This window comes from Balaenoptera physalus (assembly GCF_965194825.1).
Source record: "Balaenoptera physalus genome assembly, chromosome: 5".
NCBI classification, from domain to species: Eukaryota; Metazoa; Chordata; class Mammalia; order Artiodactyla; family Balaenopteridae; genus Balaenoptera; species Balaenoptera physalus.
In genome coordinates, this window is record NC_138884.1 from 120,511,810 (window position 1) to 120,533,489 (window position 21,680).

The 21,680-nt window shown below is 38.9% G+C and overlaps 1 protein-coding gene and 1 long non-coding RNA gene across 2 annotated transcripts in view; one reads left to right on the top strand and one right to left on the bottom strand.

Annotated features, from left to right (window-relative positions):
- Positions 1–21,680, top strand: part of MCUB (mitochondrial calcium uniporter dominant negative subunit beta) — a 93,768-nt gene that overhangs the window by 38,157 nt on the left and 33,931 nt on the right.
- The window catches only part of LOC309661405, a 29,313-nt gene continuing 9,614 nt past the window's right edge, over positions 1,982–21,680 (bottom strand). The window contains exon 2 of the long non-coding RNA XR_014264027.1: positions 1,982–2,297. This is a non-coding gene — a long non-coding RNA (uncharacterized lncRNA). The remainder of the gene's footprint in view (positions 2,298–21,680) is intronic.

Genomic DNA, 21,680 nt, shown 5'->3' on the forward strand with positions numbered 1-21,680 from the left:
GCAAAGAGTTTTGAATGGATGGAAACTAAAAAGTTAAAACCTACTAGGAAAGATCTTAAAGGGTCTTCAGGATTTTGGAAAGTAATTGTGTGACTTCAAGGCTGTTTTATTTTTAATAGAAACGTCAGTATGATTTAAAATCGAGGACCACCTGAGGCATTTAGAAAACCAATTATTTAATTTTGTTAAAATATGCTCTAATTACTTCAAGACGGAATCCTATAGGTGTCTCCGTGGACAGACTCAGAGCACCTTCACCCATCACAGGTCTGTCACCCAGTATTACAAGTGTTTATTTACCCCTTTGTCTCACAGTGTAGGGGTTATATCTCGTTTACCAGTATATTTCCAGGGTACGTTATATGGCAAATACAGTAAGTGCTCACTGAATGGTTTTCGCTGAAAGGGAAAGAGGATGTTACAGCTCAGAAGGGATTGAGTTTTAATCTTTTCTGTGGTTACTTCAATTACAAATGAGTGTCCTAGATTAGGGTTCCTGTTAGCCAGTGTCCTACATTCTGAGGCAGCACCCCAACCGTAGTGTAGACGTCTGAGACTCTGCCAATACTGACTTGTCAGCACTGTTTACTCTTAGCACTAGATTCTCTCTTCCCCACTTCCTTCCTACTTTTACAGTTCTCGCCCATTCCAAATTCCTTCTAGAAGTCTCTTACAGAAAATAAAGTTTGAAGATTTTCCTAGCAGAGAAAATTTACAAGAAAAAAGTTTTTATCACAATTTTCTTTTTCTTTTAAAGAGAAACTAGTCTGAAGAAGAATACAAAGGCTTTAAAGAAGAGGTTTAGTAAATTTAACATTCAAAAATTTAATATTCAGAATCATGGCTCTAGTACATAAGTGATATCATATCAACTGCCACATGGATAAGTAATTATAGTTCTGAATACTCAGATTTATGAAAAGTCCTTTGAAAGCCAGGGGGTTTTGAAAATAAAAAAAATAATATTAAAGGCAATGTGGCCTGGTGACTTTGAAGTCAGACCAGCCTGCATGTGAACTTGGACCCTGTGATTTGGGCCCTGCAAGCTACTTAACCCTTAGAGTCCCCTTAGGGAAACAGGAAGAAGAACACCTACCTCATGGGGTTTACTTGAGGATTAAATCATGTAACACAGACAAAGTGCTGCTATATAGATTTTCAGTAGATGGTAGCTCCTGTCTCAACAGTAATGTTACAGTTAAAGCAATACAGCACATTTGTATTGTCCTGTACCTTCCCTATATTAATTACAGTTAATCTTGGTGAAAACAACAGAATCCTACTCTGACTTTCTTAAACGAAGAGAAATCTATTGGAAGAACATTTTAGTAGTTTCTAGAAGGAATAGCTGGATACCTGTTTTCTGCAGGGATGGGAACCAGAGCAAGTCCGTGAACTTTGCATCGGGGAATCATCTGTCTCTCCAGGGCACTTCTATATGATGCTCCAACACCCTCGGTCACTTCCTGCTAGTTCCAGGAGAAGGTGGTGGCCTGGCTCAGGTCTGTAGCCCTGGTCAGCTAAAAAGGCTAAAGAGAGTCTGGCCATTGGAAAATCATTCTAGACAGACCAGCTGCCTAACTGCCTCTCCTCTATATAACATTTGAAGTATTTTTGAATTTTTTTCATTTTAATTTGTAAAACTTAGGCTCTTGAGGTAAAAAGCAAAACCGTGTATGTATTTGTCCGAATTTAAATGAATAAATGTATTCATTTAACAAATTTTTTTGAGTACTTACTACGTGCCAGTCCCTGTGCCTGATTTCACAAATGACTAAGGATTTATTTCTGACTAGCCTAAGACATGCAGTTAGCGGCAGTCTGATTTTTCTGCAGTTTACTTCAGAGACAAAATGAGAGTAACTTTGAAATTTGATCCGCCAGTAGGCGCCCGACATAATCTGTTCTTCACTCCCCCCCACCATCCTCCGTCCTCGTTTCCTTGCGAGAACACTTCATCTCTTTTTTTAGGAAGTAATGGTTTTATTGATTGACATTCGTGTTTTCTGCATCTATTTGTAGTATTAATTGTTGTAATGATTTATGAGTTTTCACAAGGACAGAATTTCAAAGGTGATGGTAATGTAGAAATCACCTCGTCCCATTCCATCTTTTTCAGATGAATAAATTGAGGTTAGGTGGCTTGTCAGTCATGCATCTTGTCACAGAAGCAGGATTGGTGCTCCAGCTGTTATTCATTTCAGTCCAGGCTGTTTCAGAAATCCAGTCTTTCCTCCATGTATGAAAATTTTCAAGTAGTTTGGGATAAAGATATATGGAGCAGAGATGAGAGACCTCTGAAATAGGAAGGTATAGCAGACACTAAGTTTCTCTAGGAAAATGCTTATACCATACTTACCTATTATGATTAAATGCTCACCTCTTTTTTTTTTAAAACTAATACACACTTTGATCTTAATACCTGATATTTTCTTTAAGAAATCAGGACTGTAATACACAAGTGACGTTATGTTACTTACCAAACAAATGCCAGCTACCAGTTCAGCTGTTTAGACTTAATTATGCTCTCAAGGTGGTGTCTCAGTGTTTTGACTAATTTGTTTTCATTTTGTTAAGCTAGGTTTGTAATCTAGCTCAAAGAAAGAGCTAAAATTGTAAAAGGCTGGATGCTGTTGTCTACAGCTTTTGGAAGTTAAAGCTGGGTTTTAAGATAAATGGGAGCTGGCAGAAGTGTTAGGAATTTGCTGTTGTTTGTGTTTCTAAGAAGAATTCTATCTTAAGGAAGCCTGGATAACATTCTTACTTGCAGGATTGAACTGAATAAGTTGAGGTGTATTTGCTGTGTTTTATTATATTATGATTAAAACAGGCTCCCTTTTTTTTTTTTTTCTTTCTTCATCACACAACAGTTTTTTATTTGTGGATATTTGTTAAACATTGCAGGGTAGAGATGAGAAAAGGAAGAATCGTGGAGATTAATATGTGAAAAATAATGCTAGTATTACATGTTAGAGTAATGGATAAATGATTCCATTATTCACTTTTGCTAGGGAGATTAGGTTTTTTTTTTCTTTTAATTTCTAATAAAATGAACATAGCTCAAGATGCACCACAGCTTTCAATTCTAATCTTCTGACCATTATCGTTATTTCTAAATTTAGTTTCTTGAGATTTAAAAAAATGTCCTCCAAAGATACTAAGTTTATCCCCAAGTAGATCTTAATCCTTCAGGTTTTTCTGTGACCAGTAGAAGATGACCGATGTTTACTGGCATGTATCTGGAAGCATTTTGGAAGGAATGACAAAAGAAGTTTAATTTTTTATTGAAATATTTAGAGTAACTGACAAAGCCTAAGGGTACCCAGGAAGAATTAAATTCATATCAGTAATTATTTGAGTAGAAGGTGATGTGCTGCATGATTTAGGGGAATTAAAGGGTCCGGGCTTTGCCTCCTCAAATGGAATCCATTAAGTAATTTAGGAAGTGAATAACTTTTGATGCGGTTCGGGATATGTGAGCCCAGAATATGGCTCCTTGACAAGAGAACATGAGTCAAGATCCCTGTTCTCTTGAAGTTTTAGTGGGGAGAGGCTAGTGAAAAGTGAACATGTAACTGATTTGATTGCAGGTCAAGATAAGAACTAGGAAGAAGATAAAACAGGGAGAGGTGAGGGACGAGGAGTCCTGCAGCAGGAACACCATTGGACAGGCGGTGGGAAGTCCACGTGAGGAGGCAGCATTTGAGTGAGAGCTGAGTGATAGCGGTCAGTGGTACACAGACTGAATGGAAGGGTGTTCCAGGCAGAGGAAGTGGCAAGCGCAAAGTCCCGGAGCAAGAATGAAATGGATGAATTTCAGGAACAGAGAGGAGGCCAGTAGCCTAGAGAGGACAGAGCGAAGGGAGGAGAAATAGAGGGGGACAGAGAGGTAGACAGAGGCCAGACAGTGGAGGAATTCAAATTTTATTCTAAGTGCAATTGGTGGGCTACTGAGTTTTTAGCAAGGGAGTAACAAGATTTAATTTATGCTTTTAGAAGATCATTTTGGCTCTTGTATGGAGAATAGATTGAAGAGGGCAAGAATAGAAGCTGGGAAACCAGTTAGGAGGTACTTAGAGGAGCTATGGAGAGGTGCTGGTGGCTTGGAGAAGGTTGGCAACAGTGGAAATAGGAAGAGTTTGCTCAATTTGGAGTTTGTTTTGGAAGTAGAGCAGATAGCACTTGCTGAGGGATTGTATGTGTGAAAAGAAAGGGCAATGAAGAAGGACTCCTTGGTTTTGAGCAGCTCAGTAGATGGTGGTAGGCTTTACTGAGATGGGGAGAGTCAGCAGTGGCTGATGTGGGAGAGAAAACTTAGCCTTTCTGCTTAGTTGGGGTTTTCTTGAGGGAGAGGAAAGTGAGGACCAGAAAGGTTAGGACCCTGGGCATAGGTCCTGCAGCTAGAACCAGGACTCAGATTCAAACAGTCTGGCCTTGACCCTTGCACCCTTGTTTGGCTTCATGGCTAGAATTTTAAGGATAGAGTCGAGGAGGGGAGGGCATTTAAGGCAGAGGAGACTGTGGGCAACAAAGTGTGAAGCCTTGGAGCAGCAACGTGGGACTTGTTGCTGGAGAAGAGTTCTCTGTGGGTCCTGGCTGCTAGGGTCTCGGAGAAACCTACATCGAGTTTCCTTCTTGATCTCCCTAAGTTAAAATTCAGTCCATCCTCGGGACTTCCATGGCGGTTCAGTGGTAAAGACTTCGCCTTCCATCACAGGGGGTGTGGGTTCTATCCCTGGTCAGGGAGCTAAGATTCCCACATGCCTCGCGGCCAAAAACCCCAAACATAAAACAGAAGCAATATTGTAGCAAGTTCAATAAAGACGTTAAAAATGGTCCACATCAAAAAAAAAAAAAAATCTTAAAATTCAGTCCATCCTCTTGAGAACTTCTAAGAGCTGAAGCTAGAGCATTTCTCCAGCCTAGATGGTTTACTAGAAATTTGATTTGGGAAACATGGCTTCTTTTTTCTTTTTCTTTTTTTCTTTTATTGGGTTAAAAAAGAATCCTCTAAAATTCTTCTGAAGGGTTATTTTTAGCTGCAAAAGTCCTCTTTTTCCCTTGAATTATATGAACTGACTTCCCTGGACTCTCATGTTGTATGAGCTGACTTGTTATTTGAAGAGTTCCTGAGCTTTGCCATTTCACAGATTTCAGAGCATTTAGAATTCCCTTTAATTCTTTATGTAATAGTTTGCTCTCATCTTCATCTTTTCTACCTAAATATCAATCTCCGGGTGAGGTCAGTGACATCACAGATGTGACCAAGCTAGGGTAATTTGCCGTGGAGGATATTCTTTCAGACGAAGCAAGTTGTATAAATAATTTCTGCTCAGGAAACAACTGAGTACCCATCCAGTCGCTATAGTTCTGTTTAGTGTAGTATTTAACACCCGCCACACACAGTTGGGCAGCTGACTTGTAGCTTTCGATGATGAAGAACACATTTCTAGTTTATGAGTATTACCCAATCTCTTATGCTTTGGGACTTAGGAATTTGTTTTTCAGCTATCACATTTCCTTTTTTGTTTTTGTTTTTTTCCCCCCAACATTGGATAACTAGATAGGAATGTGAAACTCCTCCAATTCACTAGAGGTCTTTTTAACTCTGAAAATAAGTTACATAATAGAATGAAGTTGAGTGCCTGTGGCTTGTTTTACTAAATACAGTGGGAAATATTGAATCTTACAATATATGCTAGCATGTTTTTCCTTAAAAAAAAAAAAAGCAGGACAAAGTAGATGAGAAAAAAGAGGAAGTATGGTGTCAGTTATCAATTTATTATCCCTCAGCTTCACATCTCCCCTTCTTTGCTTTGTGATATTGGAATTGGACCCTGTAAACCTTTCCCTTTTGCCAGCCGGTGCGGTGTTAGGCTTTGTCAGTAGAGTGACTGGAGAGACACTGCTAGGTGTATGGTCAGGCCACTCAAGATGGCTGCTCTCTTGCTCTCTGTACCGGCCCTGCTCGACCAGTGCCTGTTTCACCTACACCCTACTCACATGACTGACCTTCCTACATACTGGCCCCAGCCCCAGCTAGCGATTGTTCTTATCAAAGGGGTGGTGAGGAACGTGCCCCTTTGCTAGTTTCCCTGCTAACCGATGAGCCAACCTGACACCAATTCCCCCTGTGACTGGCAATCTCCCCTTCCCCGGGAGTGAAGACTGCCACCATGTCCTGCCCACTGTAGGCCACACACAGTGGGGTGTTGCTCCAGGACCTTGCTTCAGACGTGTAAGCTCTCCCATCCATTAGACCATTGATGTCTCTGACGCTGACTCTGGGCTCTTTCTTCGGTCTTAAAGCTGAGCAAGTGCAAGCCTTGTAGATCTGCAGGGTACAGCCCAATACAAGGTGAGAGTAGCAGGAAGTACAGCTGACCCTTGAACAACAGGGGTTTGAACTGTGTGGGTCCAATTATATGTGGATGTTTTTCAGTAGTAAGTACTACAGTACTATATGATCTGCAGTTGGTAGAACCCGTGGATGCAGAGGACCTGAGGATGGTGTGGAGGGCTGACTGTAAGTTATGTGTGGATTTTCCTCTGTGCAGAGGGGTCCCCTAACCCCCATGCGTTGTTCAGAGGTCAACTGTGCTTCTCTTCCCAGGTCTGAATCTCCGTTCTTTAGTGCAAGAGCTCAGGGGTCCTCACAGACCAATTTAAGCAACACCCTGGAGCCTTTGTCTCCTCACCTGCCAGCTGTTTCTTCAGCAGCTTCAGCTGTATCCGAGGCTGCATTCTTCCTGCTGAGAGAGCTGATCTTGACAAACGGCAGGCCCCTTGCACAGCCCAGCTCTGGCTGGTGCTCTCCTGGAAGTTTCGGTGCCACCGGCAGCTGCATGTTTCTCACGTAGCCAATAGCCACAGCCTCTGCGAAGGTGTCTGAATCTCAGCCTCGGGGAAAGAAGCCTCTCCTGAGTCCTCCACTCTTCATCAGCCTAGATGAGTGTTATTAAAGCCCACTAGGATGCAGACGATGAACTCAGAGCAGTACTTCCCTCCATTATTGGAGTTTGTAGCAGAGGTCAGCACTCTTTTTTGGTTAAAGGCCGAATAGTAAATATTTCAGACTTTGTGGGCCACATACGGCGTCTGTTGCACATTCTTCTTCATTTTTTTAAAACAACCTTTAAAATTAAAAAAAAAAAAAAAAAAAAAGGCTCAGGAGCCATAGTTTGCTGACCCCTAAGTTGAGAGGATGAATAGATTCTCACTTTTTTAAACTAGAGAAGTTTAACCTAAAAAGACCTAAAACAGTGAGAATTTTAGATTTATCATAGACTTGCGTAACAATTCACCCCAAAAGTAAGCAGCTTAAAACAAAAATAATTTGTTAACTTTCCTGGTTTCTGTGTGGCAGGAACTGAGGAGCAGTTTGGACGGGCAGTTCTAGCTCAGTGTCTCCCGTGAGGTTGCAGGTCTGATGGAGCTGCCGTCGCCTGCAGGCTCACGTGGCTGGCTGTTGGCTGGAGGCCTCAGTTCCTTTTCACATTGGCCTCTCCGCTGGGTTTCTTGGACATGCTCATCATGTGCTGCTGGCTTCCCCCAGAGAGAGTGATCCAAGAGACTAGGCAGAAGCTACAGTGCCTTTTATGCCTCAGAATTCACACACCATCACTTCTCTGGTATTGCGTTGGCCACTCAGGTCAGCCCTAATTCAGTGCAGGAGGGCATTACACAAGGGTGTGGATGCTAGGTTGTAGGGATTTGGGGGGACCATTTTGGAAGCTGGCTACCACAAGACTGTTACATGTAATTGTTTTTAAGTGTATTCAGTAATGCTTACTGAGTTAATGGTGTTGACAAGTAGAGAATCTTGCAAACCCAACTCTTTATTTAGCAATTTGATTAATGAAATAATGTATAATTAACACACAGTTACATATAAGCAGCAGCTTCTAAAATGCTTAATTTAGATAGACTTATGCACAGTAAAAATGCTCTCTACTATCCATTTAGTCAAATTCCTCTTAACCAAATCCCCCTTATACTTATTCCTTCCATCTGTAAAACATACAGGCATGCTTAATTCTTAAGGCTGTTCCCGTCAATTGAATTGCTGACTTACCAAGAATTAACTGTTGGTTCCCAAGCATGTTTATTAGTTGTATTTGTTATTGTAATTATGTACTTCAACTAAATGTATGTAAACCAAAGAAATATGACTATAAGAGTTATCTCTATGAAAATTAAGTGAAATACTTTGGACGATTTGATGAATATGAGTTACTCAAATCTGTTGTTGAGTTAGACGTTGGCAAGCCAACAGTGAAAGCCTAGGAACAAAAATCATGAAAATCTAGAAAAGCTCTGAACTCAGATTGCTTTTGAGGGGTCTTAAAGGTCTTTCTCTAAAGAAACAGAAACTGGAGGTGTCAGATGGTACTTTATGTGTATGGTTTTTGCAGAATACAATCAATGGATTCCCTCTCAAAGAAAAGAATTTAACCTTACAACAAAATATTGGCAAATGATCGAACACTTATTTGGTTTGGGTTAAAATTAAAATGTTTAAGGTATGTTTGTATTATTTAACATCTTTCCTCTCTACCAACTAACTACTCTTTGTGATTGCATTCGATAAGAGGAACAACCCCCCAGCCCCCCATCTTAAACTAGAAAGGCCTCTGGAAATGTGTAGTCTGGAGACTTATAACTTATGTTCCAGAGGGACCTACGGGCTTGGAAAATATCTCTGGGGCTACATATTACAGGGAGGCAAAAGTGGTGGGATGGGTTAGGGAGAGTCACAGGGTCATCCCGTCACTGGGGCTGTGGTCTTCCGGAGCAGTTTCTCATGTGTCTATTTTATATATTCCTCCTGGGTAGGAATAGATTTGGACGTTCAAGGGTTTCACATTAAAAAAAATATTTGAAACCACTTATCTATTTAACTTATTAATTATACCCCTGAACAGGTCCTGGTAGCAGTTTTGGGATTTGCCCAAGAGAACATAGCTAGAGTGAATCAGTGAAAGAACCAACCAGATAAAAGCCTTAGTGAGCTGATACCTCTACATTACTTTCCTGCTTCACTACACTCTGTCTCCTTAATAGATTAAGCAGTTTCTGAGAGAATTCTTTTTTTTTTCTTTTTTTTCCATTCTTTCCTTTACAAGCCTCTTAACCTTATATTGCATTTAAATACACTTTAACTGCATCTTGCTAAATTCAAAATGTAAGAAATCTAAGTCTAACGAGCTTTTATATACTGAAATAGTGAACTTCTATTGTTAAAAACGATGCTGTTTTGACCTGACAGATCAAAAGGAAACTCAATTCTATTTTATTAAATACTTTATTTCATCTTTTCCTGCATCAAAGCCATCAGTTCTCTGTTCTCCGTTCCCTCACTGTGTGAGTGCCTGCTTCCCATCTCTTGCCTCTGCTGATCCTCCACTTAGGTACCTTCTCCCAGGCCTTTCCTCCTTTACACTTCTACCTGTCTTCTAGGCCTAGCATATTCAATGAATGTTTTTCTCCTCTGAAAGACTGTTACACGTGTAATCTGCCCCATGCCCCTTAGCAACCAGTTACACACTTTTTTTCCCTTCTGAGGTTATGTTGTCTGCACAGCCAGAGGGCTGGCTTCTTGAGGGCACAGACAGTGTTCTGTCCCTACTGTGGTCCTAGACTCATATTCACTCTGCCATTATGTGTTAGGCTAATTGTCATTGGATTGCATATTATGGTTTCACTGAACCACCTTAAAAAATAATCATCTTTTCTAGATTGAATTAGATCTTTGTGTCGGTTTCCTTTCTGTTTTCTTTCTTTCCTAAAATAAATTACTGGATGCCAGTAGACCTAAAAGAGCATCTTGCCATAAGATGTGTTCTGCTGTATAGTTATTTTCAGGGGTGACTGACTAAGTAGTGATGATATTTTTAGTTGCTTTTTATTTTTGATCCCCTTGGAGTCTTCTGTCATTGCCAGTTTCTGTTTCAGCACCATCTTGATAGGTGTCAGGGTGTGGTGGCCAAGTGAATGTCAGGCCCTGAGGCTGATACTCCAAACTAATGATGGAGGCAGTAAGATGTGAGGTTAGAAAGCAGAGCTGTAAGAGGCAGACATGAGATAGAAATGCATACATTGTATTTTAGGAAGGAGTCCAAAATGAAATATATAATTATAAATTCATAACATTAGAAATGACAGAAGCAAATAAATACCTGTTAAAGTTTAAATCATCCTGGCTTTCAGTTAAAGTCTTTTGTTTTGCATTTATTTGAATAGAACATAATATTTTACAAGAAATTTTTAAAAGAAACTGTAACTATGTCATTAAATACGCCTGCAGTGGAATAGATTGAAAGCATCTTGTGTGTTGGTTTGCAGGACTTGAGTGGACTTGCCAGCAGTGCTACCCCATGGGGCCCTCAGCCTTCTATCGTTTCAGACACCCAGGCATCAAAGCCAGGAAGACGACTTGATTAGCTCCATCTGGCTAGACCTCTCAAGTCTTGATTCTCTTCCTTTGAGAGAATTCTTGACAATAATTAGCCTAGATAAGGAGTAAAAAATTGGTAAATGTTCTTATCTGAAAGGCACTTCCCATGTAAAGTTTTTCTTCCTAAGTGATTTCTTTCTCTGGGGCTCTATTATACTTTATTTGTTCTCTCCATTACTATACTTACTCTCATTATTCCTGTACTAAATCTGTTATTGTAAAGAATTATCACAAAGGAGAATTTAAATCTCTGTTCAAGAGTCCAGTTCAGATTTAGCTGAGAATCTTGAACAATAACATGCATATAGGAAGTGCATCGTGCATAAATTAAATGCATTTTCACAGAGTGAACATACCTATGCTATTAAAACCAGATCAAGAAACAGAATATTACCAGCACCCTAGAAGCCCCCTTATGCTCCCTTTTAGTCACTGCATAAACCCTGAAGTATAATCACCATCTTGCCTCTAACACCATAGATTACCTTTCCCTGTTTTTGAAATTTATATAAATGGACTCTTAGAGCATATACTCTTTTGTACCGTTTTGCTTAGAATATTTGTGAGATTCATCCATGTTGTTGCATTGCTATAATATTCCATCTGATGACTATACCTCCATTTATTCATTGTACTGATGATGAAGATTTCTGTAGTTTCCAGAGTTTGCTTATTATAGAGAGTGCTTCTATGAATGTTCTTATGTTTGTCTTTTGAGCGCATATGTGATTATTTCTCTTGGTTTATATCTAGGAGTGGAATTGCTGGGTCATTAGGTAGGTATGTATTTGGAGATACTGCCAGTTTTCAAAGTTGTAGTTTCCACACTCACCAGCAGTGTTTGAGAATTCCAGTTTGAACACGGATTTAGCCTCAGTCAGATTCCTGGCCTGGGAATCTGATTGGCCCAACTTGGAGCAGATGTGTCTTCAGTTGTGATGAAGGGACTGGGGCTCACATAATATAGACCTGGTTTTGGGCATCCTGTCGTTGCTGCGCTCTGGGTAGAATGAGAGGCAGTGTTTAGAAAATGGGAGATTGTATGAGCGAGGTAGATATCCTAAAAGATTTCATCATGTATACAAATCAGATGCATGAAGAGAGGCTCTGAATTGGGGATACATACAGCTTTGAGCCATCAGGAAAATAATGTAGTGGAAGCCATGTGACTAGGCGAGACTCCCCAAAGAGAATTCATACTGTGAGGTGAGAGAGGGCAGCATATAGTGGAACTCTGGGAAACACCAACATTTAAAGGATGACAAGACAAAGACGCTCTAAAGGAGGCTGACTGAGAGGCTGTGACCAGAGATCCAAGGGAACATGGTATCACGGAAGCCGAAAAAGAGAATGTTTCAAGGAGGGATCAAGAGTGACGGTTGCTTCTGTGAAGTCAGTGACTAAGGAGTTTTCATTTGCTTCGGAGACAAGGAGAGCAGTAGCCTTCTGTAATAATTTCAGTGAAACGATGAAACAAAAGCCAGGTTGCAGTAGGTAGAGAATGAGTGAAAGCTGAAGAAGTAAGACAGCAAATGTGACCAACCCTTTCGAGTCACTCAGCTAAGAAGGGAAAAGGCGGATGGAGATGGAGGGAAGACAGAAGGTAGGAGAGGCTTGAGCAGGCTTACCTGCTGATGATCTAACTGGGAAAATATTCAGAAAAGTGAGGTCTCTAGTGTAGCAGGGAGGGATGGAATCCCAAGCTCAGGGGAAATGTGTTAGCCTTAGAGGGACACAGAAAGACTTCATCCCTGAAACACTAAGAAGGCAGGGAAGGATGGCTGGATTGGTGCAGAAGTTTGAAAGAGTTTGGTCACTCAGCACATAGCAGATACTCAGTAAATATTTGTTGAATTAACTGTTGACTGGAAGACTCCATATTTTCAGACATTATATACTGCGGTTTCATTTATCAGTTTCCTAAACATCCAGATCTCCGGTGCAAAGAGGTCTGCTGCATAGCTTCTGTCACTCCGGGGAGCAGTCACTTCCACGTCCCCCACAGTAGAGTGTGTAATAGACTGGAATTCTGTGCTTCCTAAAGAAATCCTGATAATGTTCCCTTTATATAGCACCCATTTGTTTCCCGTTATGGAACTATCACTTTTGTCATAGATCTTCAAGTACTTTTGCAGTATATGAAGTTGTGACTATAAACAAATATGTGTGTATATGTATTCATTCTAATATGTATATAAATATATACATATTACATATATACTCTATAAATATACATAAATCTATAATATAAGTATATACATATTAGACCATACGTATCTAAATAAATATTTTTAGTTTGGGAAAATAGAGAATAATTACATTGACTTGGTAAAATACTATGACTCATTTTTGGAGTTGTTTTTAGACCTCGAGCCATGTTATTTTGAATATCTTTAAAGGTGATAAGAACTCACCATTTGATAGTTTCGAACAGCCAAATGTTAGGAAACAAGTCTGTTGCTTTTTCTTATCCGGTTTCCAGCTTCTGTCTTAAATCTTTTTAAAGTAAATTACACGATCTAATGATATCTATGGGATACAATTGAGCAATCCCATAATAATGGAGTTTACACTTGTGGATGTGGAAAGGGCAAATTGTACCACATTATTGTTGAAAGCCTCATACTGAGACTAGTGTCACATGGAGTGCTTTTGTAGTAGAGTAATTAAAGTCCTTCTAAAAATGCTTATATTTGGAAGTACTCTGATTTTGTTTTTCTGTATCAGTGTATCACTGTTGCCTTTCAACTAAGAAATTTAAATATATACTGCTACTCCCTGATTTATATTCATTATGCAAATTAGGCTAGTTCCTGCTGTTGTCCATTATACATCAGTATCTCTTCTTCACCCCACGTCAAAAAGTGGTTTTCTTTTATCATAAATGGGTGCTGAATTTTGTCAAAAGCTTTTTCTGCATCTATTGGGATGATCATATGGTTTTTATCCTTCAATTTGTTAATATGGTGTATCACATTGATTGATTTTCATATTGAAGAATCAACAGTGGCAATGACTATACTACCCAAAGCAATCTACAGATTCAATGCAATCCCTATCAAACGACCAATGGCGTTTTTCACAGAACTAGAACAAAAAATTTCACAATTTGTATGGAAACAAAAAAGACCCCAAATAGCCAAAGCAATCTTGAGAAAGAAAAACGGAGCTGGAGGAATCAGGCTCCCTGACTTCAGACTGTACTACAAAGCTACAGTAATCAAGACAGTGTGGTACTGGCACAAAAACAGAAATATAGATCAGTGGAACAGGATAGAAAGCCCAGAGATAAACCCACACACATACGGTCACCTTATCTCTGATAAAGGAGGCAAGAATATACAATGGAGAAAAGACAGCCTCTTCAATAAGTGGTGCTGGAAAAACTGGACAGCTACATGTAAAAGAATGAAATTAGAACACTCCCTAACACCGTGCACAAAAATAAACTCAAAATGGATTAAAGATCTAAATGTAAGGCCAGACACTGTAAAACTCTTAGAGGAAAACATAGGCAGAACACTCTGTGACATACATCACAGCAATATCCTTTTTGACCCACCTCCTAGAGTAATGGAAATAAAAACAAAAATAAACAAATGGGACCTAATGAAACTTACTTTTGCACAGCAAAGGAAACCATAAACAAGATGAAAAGACACCCTCAGAATGGGAGAACATATTTACAAATGAAGCAACTGACAAAGGATTAATCTCCAAAATTTACAAGCAGCCCATGCAGCTCAACATCAAAAAAAAAAAAACAAGCAACCCAATCCAAAAATGGGCAGAGGACCTAAATAGACATTTCTCCAAAGAAGATATACAGATTGCCAACAAACATATGAAAGGATGCTCAACATCACTGATCATTAGAGAAATGCAGATCAAAACTACAATGAGGTATCACCTCACAGCAGTCAGAATGGGCATCATCAAAAAATCTACAAACAATAAGTGCTGGAGAGGGTGTGGAGAAAAGGGAACCCTCTTGCACTGTTGGTGGGAATGTAAATTGATACAGCTACTATGGAGAACAGTATGGAGGTTCCTTATAAAGCTAAAAATAGAACTACCATATGACCCAGCAATCCCACTACTGGGCATATACCCTGAGAAAACCATAATTCAAAAAGAGTCATGTACCACAATGTTCATTGCAGCTCTATTTACAATAGCCAGGACATGGAAGCAACCTAAGTGTCCATTGACAGATGAATGGATAAAGAAGATGTGGCACATATATACCATGGAATATTACTCAGCCATAAAAAGAAACGAAATTGAGTTTTTTGTAGTGAGGTGGATAGACCTAGAATCTGTCATACAGAGTGAAGTAAGTCAGAAAGAGAAAAACAAATACCATATGCTAACACATATATATGGACTCTAAAAAAAAAAAAAAAAGGTTCTGAAGAACCTAGGGGCAGGACAGGAATAAAGACGCAGACGTAGAGAATGGACTGAGGACACGGGGAGGGGGAAGGGTAAGCTGGGAAGAAGTGAGAGAGTGGCATGGACATATATACACTACCAAATGTAAAACAGATAGCTAGTGGGAAGCAGCCTCATGGCACAGGGAGATCAGCTCTCGGTGCTTTGTGTCCAGTTAGAGGGGTGGGATAGGGAAGGTGGGAGGGAGATGCAAGAGGGAGGCGATATGGGGATATATGTATACATATAGCTGATTCACTTTGTTATACAGCAGCAACTAACACAACATTGTAAAGCAATTATGCTCCAATAAAGATGTTAAAGATAAATAAATAAAATGTGTTGGTTACTCTTAAAAAAAAAAAGTTGTTTCCTCTTCTAAGTCAGGCTGCTGCATCTTTTTCCTTTTCAAATGAGCTAGACTTCTTTTTAGGCCATATTTTCTACTTCTTGATACTTGACATTTTCTTAATTCATCTAGAATATAAGGTTGGAGCACAAGAAGCTGCTATTGCTACTTTAAAGGGATGAAAACAGTGAATTTTTTTTTAACTGATTTTTTCCTTCAGTCACACTCCCCGATGTATTTTTAGTGAAATGGCATGTAGTAGAGTTACTGTGATATACTCTCTACTAGACTTTAATACTGAAATAATTAATCATTTGTTAACATCCATGAGAAGCAGTATTACTCAAATTTGACTGTATAGGTCAGTTTATTTTACAAGTAACTGATGCTGTCCTGGAAATGTGAGCCCCTGACTGGGATAGTACAATAGCTGATAGACTTCTCAAGATGGGTCGCAGGCAGGATGTAAATTGAAAGAAGGAGCTGGGTTTGGGTTGAGTCAGTCTTGAAATAAACTCTGCGTGTGTGGTGTGTTTGTGTAAGATTTTCAGAATGGTCTTTTAATAATATCCTTCTAAGAAAGGGTTGTTGTAGGATAAATATGATAATTTCTCCTTTAAACTTTACTGACATATGTCAGAAGGATGCCAATTCCCTAAGTAATCATAGTTTCCCAGTGGCATGCAAAAAATGTTTGACCCCTTGTTAATAGGTCACTTCTCTCTGTAAATGGTAATCTTGGTGTTTGTCTAAACCTATTGTTTTTAGCACTGTTTTATTTTGAAACAATTGCAAACTTGTAGAAAAGTTGTATGAGTGCTTTGTTTCTGAACAATTTGAGTATAAAGTTGTTGACATGATGCCATTCCCTCTCAAGCGCAAGAACATTCTCCAACTTAACCGTAAAGGGCCATCAAAATCAGAAAACTAACATTACCACTACCTTAATTCTTAGACCGTGTGCAAATTTTGCCAGTTTTCCCAATTATGTTCTCTACTGCAAAAAGTTCAGAATCACAGTTGTGTTTAGTTGTCTTATCTCCAATCTGGAACTGTATCACATTCTTTCCTTGACTTTCAACGATTTTGACTCTTTTGAAGATTACAGTTATTTTGTAGAATATCTCTGTTTGGGTTTGTCTGGTGTTCCCTTGGGGTTTGATTCAGGTTATACATCTTTGTCAGGAATATCACAGAAGTGTTGCATGTATTCTTTCTCACTGCATGATGTCAGTTTTCCCCATGACTGACAGTGTGCACTTTGATCGCTTGATTGAGGTGGTGTCTGCCAGACCTCTTCCCTTTGCAGTTACTGTTTTTCCTTTCGTATTAATGCTTTTGTGTGGAGGCATATTAAAACTTTGTAAACATCTTGGTCCTTATCAAACTTTAAATTCATTTATTTACTTAATTATATCAGAGTGGGCTCATGGTTTCCTATTTTCTTCAATGGATTATAATCTGTTACTATCAGTATTTGTTTTAATGCCCAGATCGTTCCAGATTTGATCATTGAGACTCCCTTCAAGCTGACTGGTGTGTCCTTTTGCTATGTCTCCTATCATTCATTGAGCACTTCCTTGCTTTCCAAGCTCATCTCGTCCTTTCCATGCCCCAGCCCTGGAAATTAGCCATTTCTTCAAGGAGCTCTGGTTCCCTTTGGGTAAGAATTGTATTTAGAAGCCGAGAACTGGGTGCCACATACGCTCATTATTGGGAGTGTTACTGTTCACAGTGCCCTTCAAAAAATTTTTATATATTTTTCTTTATATAAAAATATAAATATATAAAATTTAAATCTTTTACATTTATATACACATATACATTCAATCTTTTTTGAAGTACTATATTTATTTTGTTGGTTTTATTTATTTATATTTTTACATATTAAAAACCATGAATGCATACCAATACTTCCAATTTCATTCCAGTACTACAGGGTTCATTCCAGTTTTCTCCCTTTCCATAGTGTAGCTCCCTCCTTTGACAGAGTAAATCTGGCTTCCATTATTCTTGATATTTTTGCTTATTTGGTCAGTTTTCTGGTATGTGACAGCCTCTCATCTCTGCCACTAGTCCTTTCCTGTATAGATGCCTTCTTCACCCAATTTGGTGTCCAACACCTGGTTCTGAGCCTACCTTCCATGTGGATGCCCTCTTCACTCCCATTCAGGTTCTGCTATCCCCCACTAATCCCCCTTACACTATGTGGACAGCCTCCTTGCCATGCTTAGGTTCCGACACACCCCTGCCAGCTTCCCCTCTGCGTGGACGCCCTCTAGCCACGCTTGGATTCAGACTCCCCACTTCGGGCCACTCCTCTCCCCATGAGGACCCTTCTCAGAATGAATCTTTAAATTAAATAGAATGAATCCCAAGCAGGAAAATGAAATTAGATCTGTACCTGACACACTTTGGGGAAACTGTAGAACCCCAGAAGCAGAAAGGTGGAAGAAAATCTTTCAGAAAGTCTTAAATTTACAGAAGATGTGATAATAGAGGGCAGAAGGCAAAGGAATATCTTTAAAGTTCTGAGGGCAAGTAACAACGTGGAATTTTATATCCAGTAAACTGTTATTTTCAACAGCATTAAGTTTAAAAGATTAAAAGATTAAAATATTCTTACTGAAAGTTCTTCTCAGGAAGCATGAAATTGAACACATAAACAGGGTGTAAGAAGAAATGGAGAGCAAAATAGTTGGAAAACTTACAGATGAATCTAAGAAACAATCACTATATAAAACAACATGAGATGCTAATTTGGGGGTTCTAAAAAAATAAGGTCAAAATAATTCATTCTTAATTGTGATTGATACTGTCTAAGATCCTGTTGTTGTTCAGCCGTAGGGTAGAGAAATTAACTTTACACACCAAGCCAAATAAGAATGTCTCAGAATGTAAAGGGCAAACACTAAAAGGATAGAAGAAAAAAAAACCCCATATACTTCCAAACCAATAAAGAGAGATAAAGGAGTCTAAAAAAACAGTTAAATTATTAGGAGATAAGAAAGAAAAAGGAAGCAAAAGAAAATCAGGGTAAATAGAAAGCACAAAATAAGGTGACAGATATCCAAATTTATCTGAAATAACAATAAATGTAAACAGATTAAACTCAATAGGAAAAGGACAGAAATTGAATTTATAACATAGACTGAGGGTTTACTACTCATACAGAGGCTCTCAGTGAAAGCACTAATCTAAGTTCTAGTGAGCAAAATTTAATATGGAAGGAATAAGAATGCAGAAGAAGTGTTGAACAAGGAAATGGGTAAAATACAAGCATAAAAAAAGAATGAAACTCAGTCATTTTAAACCATATTTTATGTACCACCTACAGTGGAGTTCTGTGGAATGTTTGAAGCAAGCAGATAAACTCCTTGGTTACATAATTGTTTTGCTTTGAAGCTTATCCTTGGGTTCATTAGTTTTCCACCCTGTGGTGCATCATGATTTTTTGTAGAACCTCACACTGAGCTCCAAGCTTTCATGATTTCTTTTTGCTTCTCTGGACAAAAACAAAAATCAAACTCCTGTATAGCAACTCTCTTTTGATGTTCTCTTCTGACTTGTCTCTAGATTTATATTTTAAATCTGCCCAACAAAAATTGCATTTTGTAGCACACACTAGGCAGTTGTCTTAATTAATACTCCAGTCTCTTTCAGGTACTACATGAATCATCACTGTTAAAATAAATTTTTCTTTTTCATCTGAGCAGACCGAGAAGAGTAGTTAATATGCAACATGATTGAAACAAAAGAAACAGGAATAACAGCATATAGCACTTGGCTAGCAACCAATAATAACTTTCACTTACTGACTGTAGATTCTCAGCCAGGCCACATTTATATCCCTCTAAACACTTGGCTTTTAAGCCAGTGATCCTTCGTTCTCTGGACTGACCTCAGCAGGACCCCTGAAATTACATTCGTGTGTGTTTGTGTGTGTGTGTGTGTGTGTATGTGTATGTATCCCTCCCTCACTCCCTCCCTCCCTTCCTTCCTTCTCTCCTTCTTTCCTCCTTTCTTCATTCAACAAAGAAATGCTTTTGAGAGCAAAATTCTAAAGAAGGATTACAACCCAGAAAGATGATACTAGACTAATTTGCTTGTCCTACTCTAGTCTGTTACAAAACATATTGAAATATTAGAGTATACTGGCTAAAAAATAAATTATTTACAATTAATAAATTGGTTTCAACATTATTGCATGAATGCAGTTTCTTAAGATTTGTTTGTAATAGAAGTACCTAGTATTTTATCCTTGTAGTTCAGATCGCTGGTACCTGGGAGCCTTCTTTACATGGGTTTCAATAGTGTGGAGCTGGTTTTAACAGGTGTTTCTATCTTCCCAGGATCCCTTCTTTACTCTTCATCTGGAAATAGAGCCCACTGCTCCCCACAGGTGTGGGCACAGCATGTGATAACCTGAGCCAGGATCCCTTTTCCCACAGGGTGACAGTACAGCAAAGCGATTTAAAGAGTCGGGGCTCCTAACAGCTTGACACTGTGCTCACTTATTAGCTGTGTGACTTTAGACAGATTACTTAATCTCCCTGTGTTCAGTATTCTGATAATTGAAATATGGGAAATAACCTGCACACAGATGTTTATAGAAGCTTTATTCATAATTGCCAAATTCATAATTGGAAGCATTCAAGTTAAGTTAGCCAATAGATAAACTGTGGTACATCCAGACAAAGGAATATTAAAGCACTAAAAAGAAATGAGCAATATAGACAATAATGTGTTATAATCATTGAACTTGCTAGGAGACTAGATCTTAATTATTCCCACCACAGAAAAGAAATGATACTTATGTGATGTGATAGAGATGCTAACTATCGCTACAGTGGCAATCATATTACAATGTATAAATGCATCAAATCAACATGCCGTACACCTTAAATTTACAGAATGTTGTATGTCAAATATATTTAAATAAAAAATTATAAAGAACAAAGAAATGAGCCATCAAGCTATGAAAAGACATGGAACAATCTTAAATGCGTATTACTAAGTGAAAGGAGCCAATCTGAAAAGGCTACATACTATATGATTCCAACTACGTGACATTCTGGAAAAGGCAAAACTGTGGAGACAATGAAAGGATCTGTGGTGGCCAGGGGTTAGAGAGGAGAGAGGGATGAGATGAATAGGCAGAGCAGAGGATTTTTAGGGCAGTGAAGCTACTCCCTGTGATACTACGATGGTGGATGTGTCAAAACCCATAGAATGTACAACACCAAGAGTGAACCCTAATATAAACTATGAACTTTGGGTGATAAAGATGTTCAATATAGGTTCATGGATTGTAACAGATGTACCACTCTGGTGCTGGATGAAAGGCCAGGAGTATATGAGAACTCTGTACTCTCTGCTCAATTTTACTGTTCTAAAACTGAGCTAAAAAAAAAAAAAAGAAGTGGGGGAGAGGCATGCTGGATTAGCCCCACAGGCTCTCGTTTACCAACTCCAGTTCTCCAGTGACTTCCTATTATATCAATGTTCAGTTAAGTGATAAGTGAGCAATAAATACATTTGAATGGAAAAAAGATGGGAAGTAATGGTATGTAGCTCATGCGGTTTCTATAAAGATTAAATAAGATACTGCATGTAAAACATTTAGTTATACAAAATGGGGGAGAAGAGCATTCTAGACAGAGAACAGCGTGTTATGCTCCTGAGATTTGAGAAACTTGTCATGTTCTAGGAATTGAGGGATGACAGTAGGATCAGAGTAAGGAAAGCAAGGAAGAAGGGGGGAATGAGATGAGATTGGCAAGACAAGCAGTGTCTAGGTCATGTAGCATCTCATTGGCCGTGATAAGCTTTTATTCTGTTGAAGTGTGAAGGGGAATCCATTGAAGAATTTTAAGCAGAGGAATGTGGTGATACTATTTACATCTTAAGAAGATCACTTTTGATGCGTTGAGGGGGGTAGCATGGAGGAGAGCAAGGGTACAAGCAAATAAACAAGTTTGGAAACTGCTGCAGTAGATAATGGTGGCCTGGACCGGAGCATTAACAATAAAAATGGAGAGAAATGGATGAACTATATAGGTAGAATGGATGGGTGGATGGAATTGACGGACTCAAGAATGACTCCTGGCTTTGACTTCAACCCCCAGGGAGGTGATGGGTCAGTTATTACAGGGAAAGATGAACCAGAGGAAGGGGTTTCAGGGGGAAATCAAGAGTTTCGTTCTGGATAAATTCACTTTCAGATGTATGTGATTATGTGAGGGGAGATGTTAGTCAAGTATTGGATGTCCTAGTCTGGACCTCAGGAGGGGTCTGGCTACATGGTTGAGGGGCTGGAGATAGAAGCCTGTTGGTAGTATGTTGGGTTTTTTTTTTTTTAATTGAGGTATAGTTGATGTACAATATTATATAAGTTTCAGGTGTACAACATAGTGATTCAAAATTTTTAAAGGTTATACT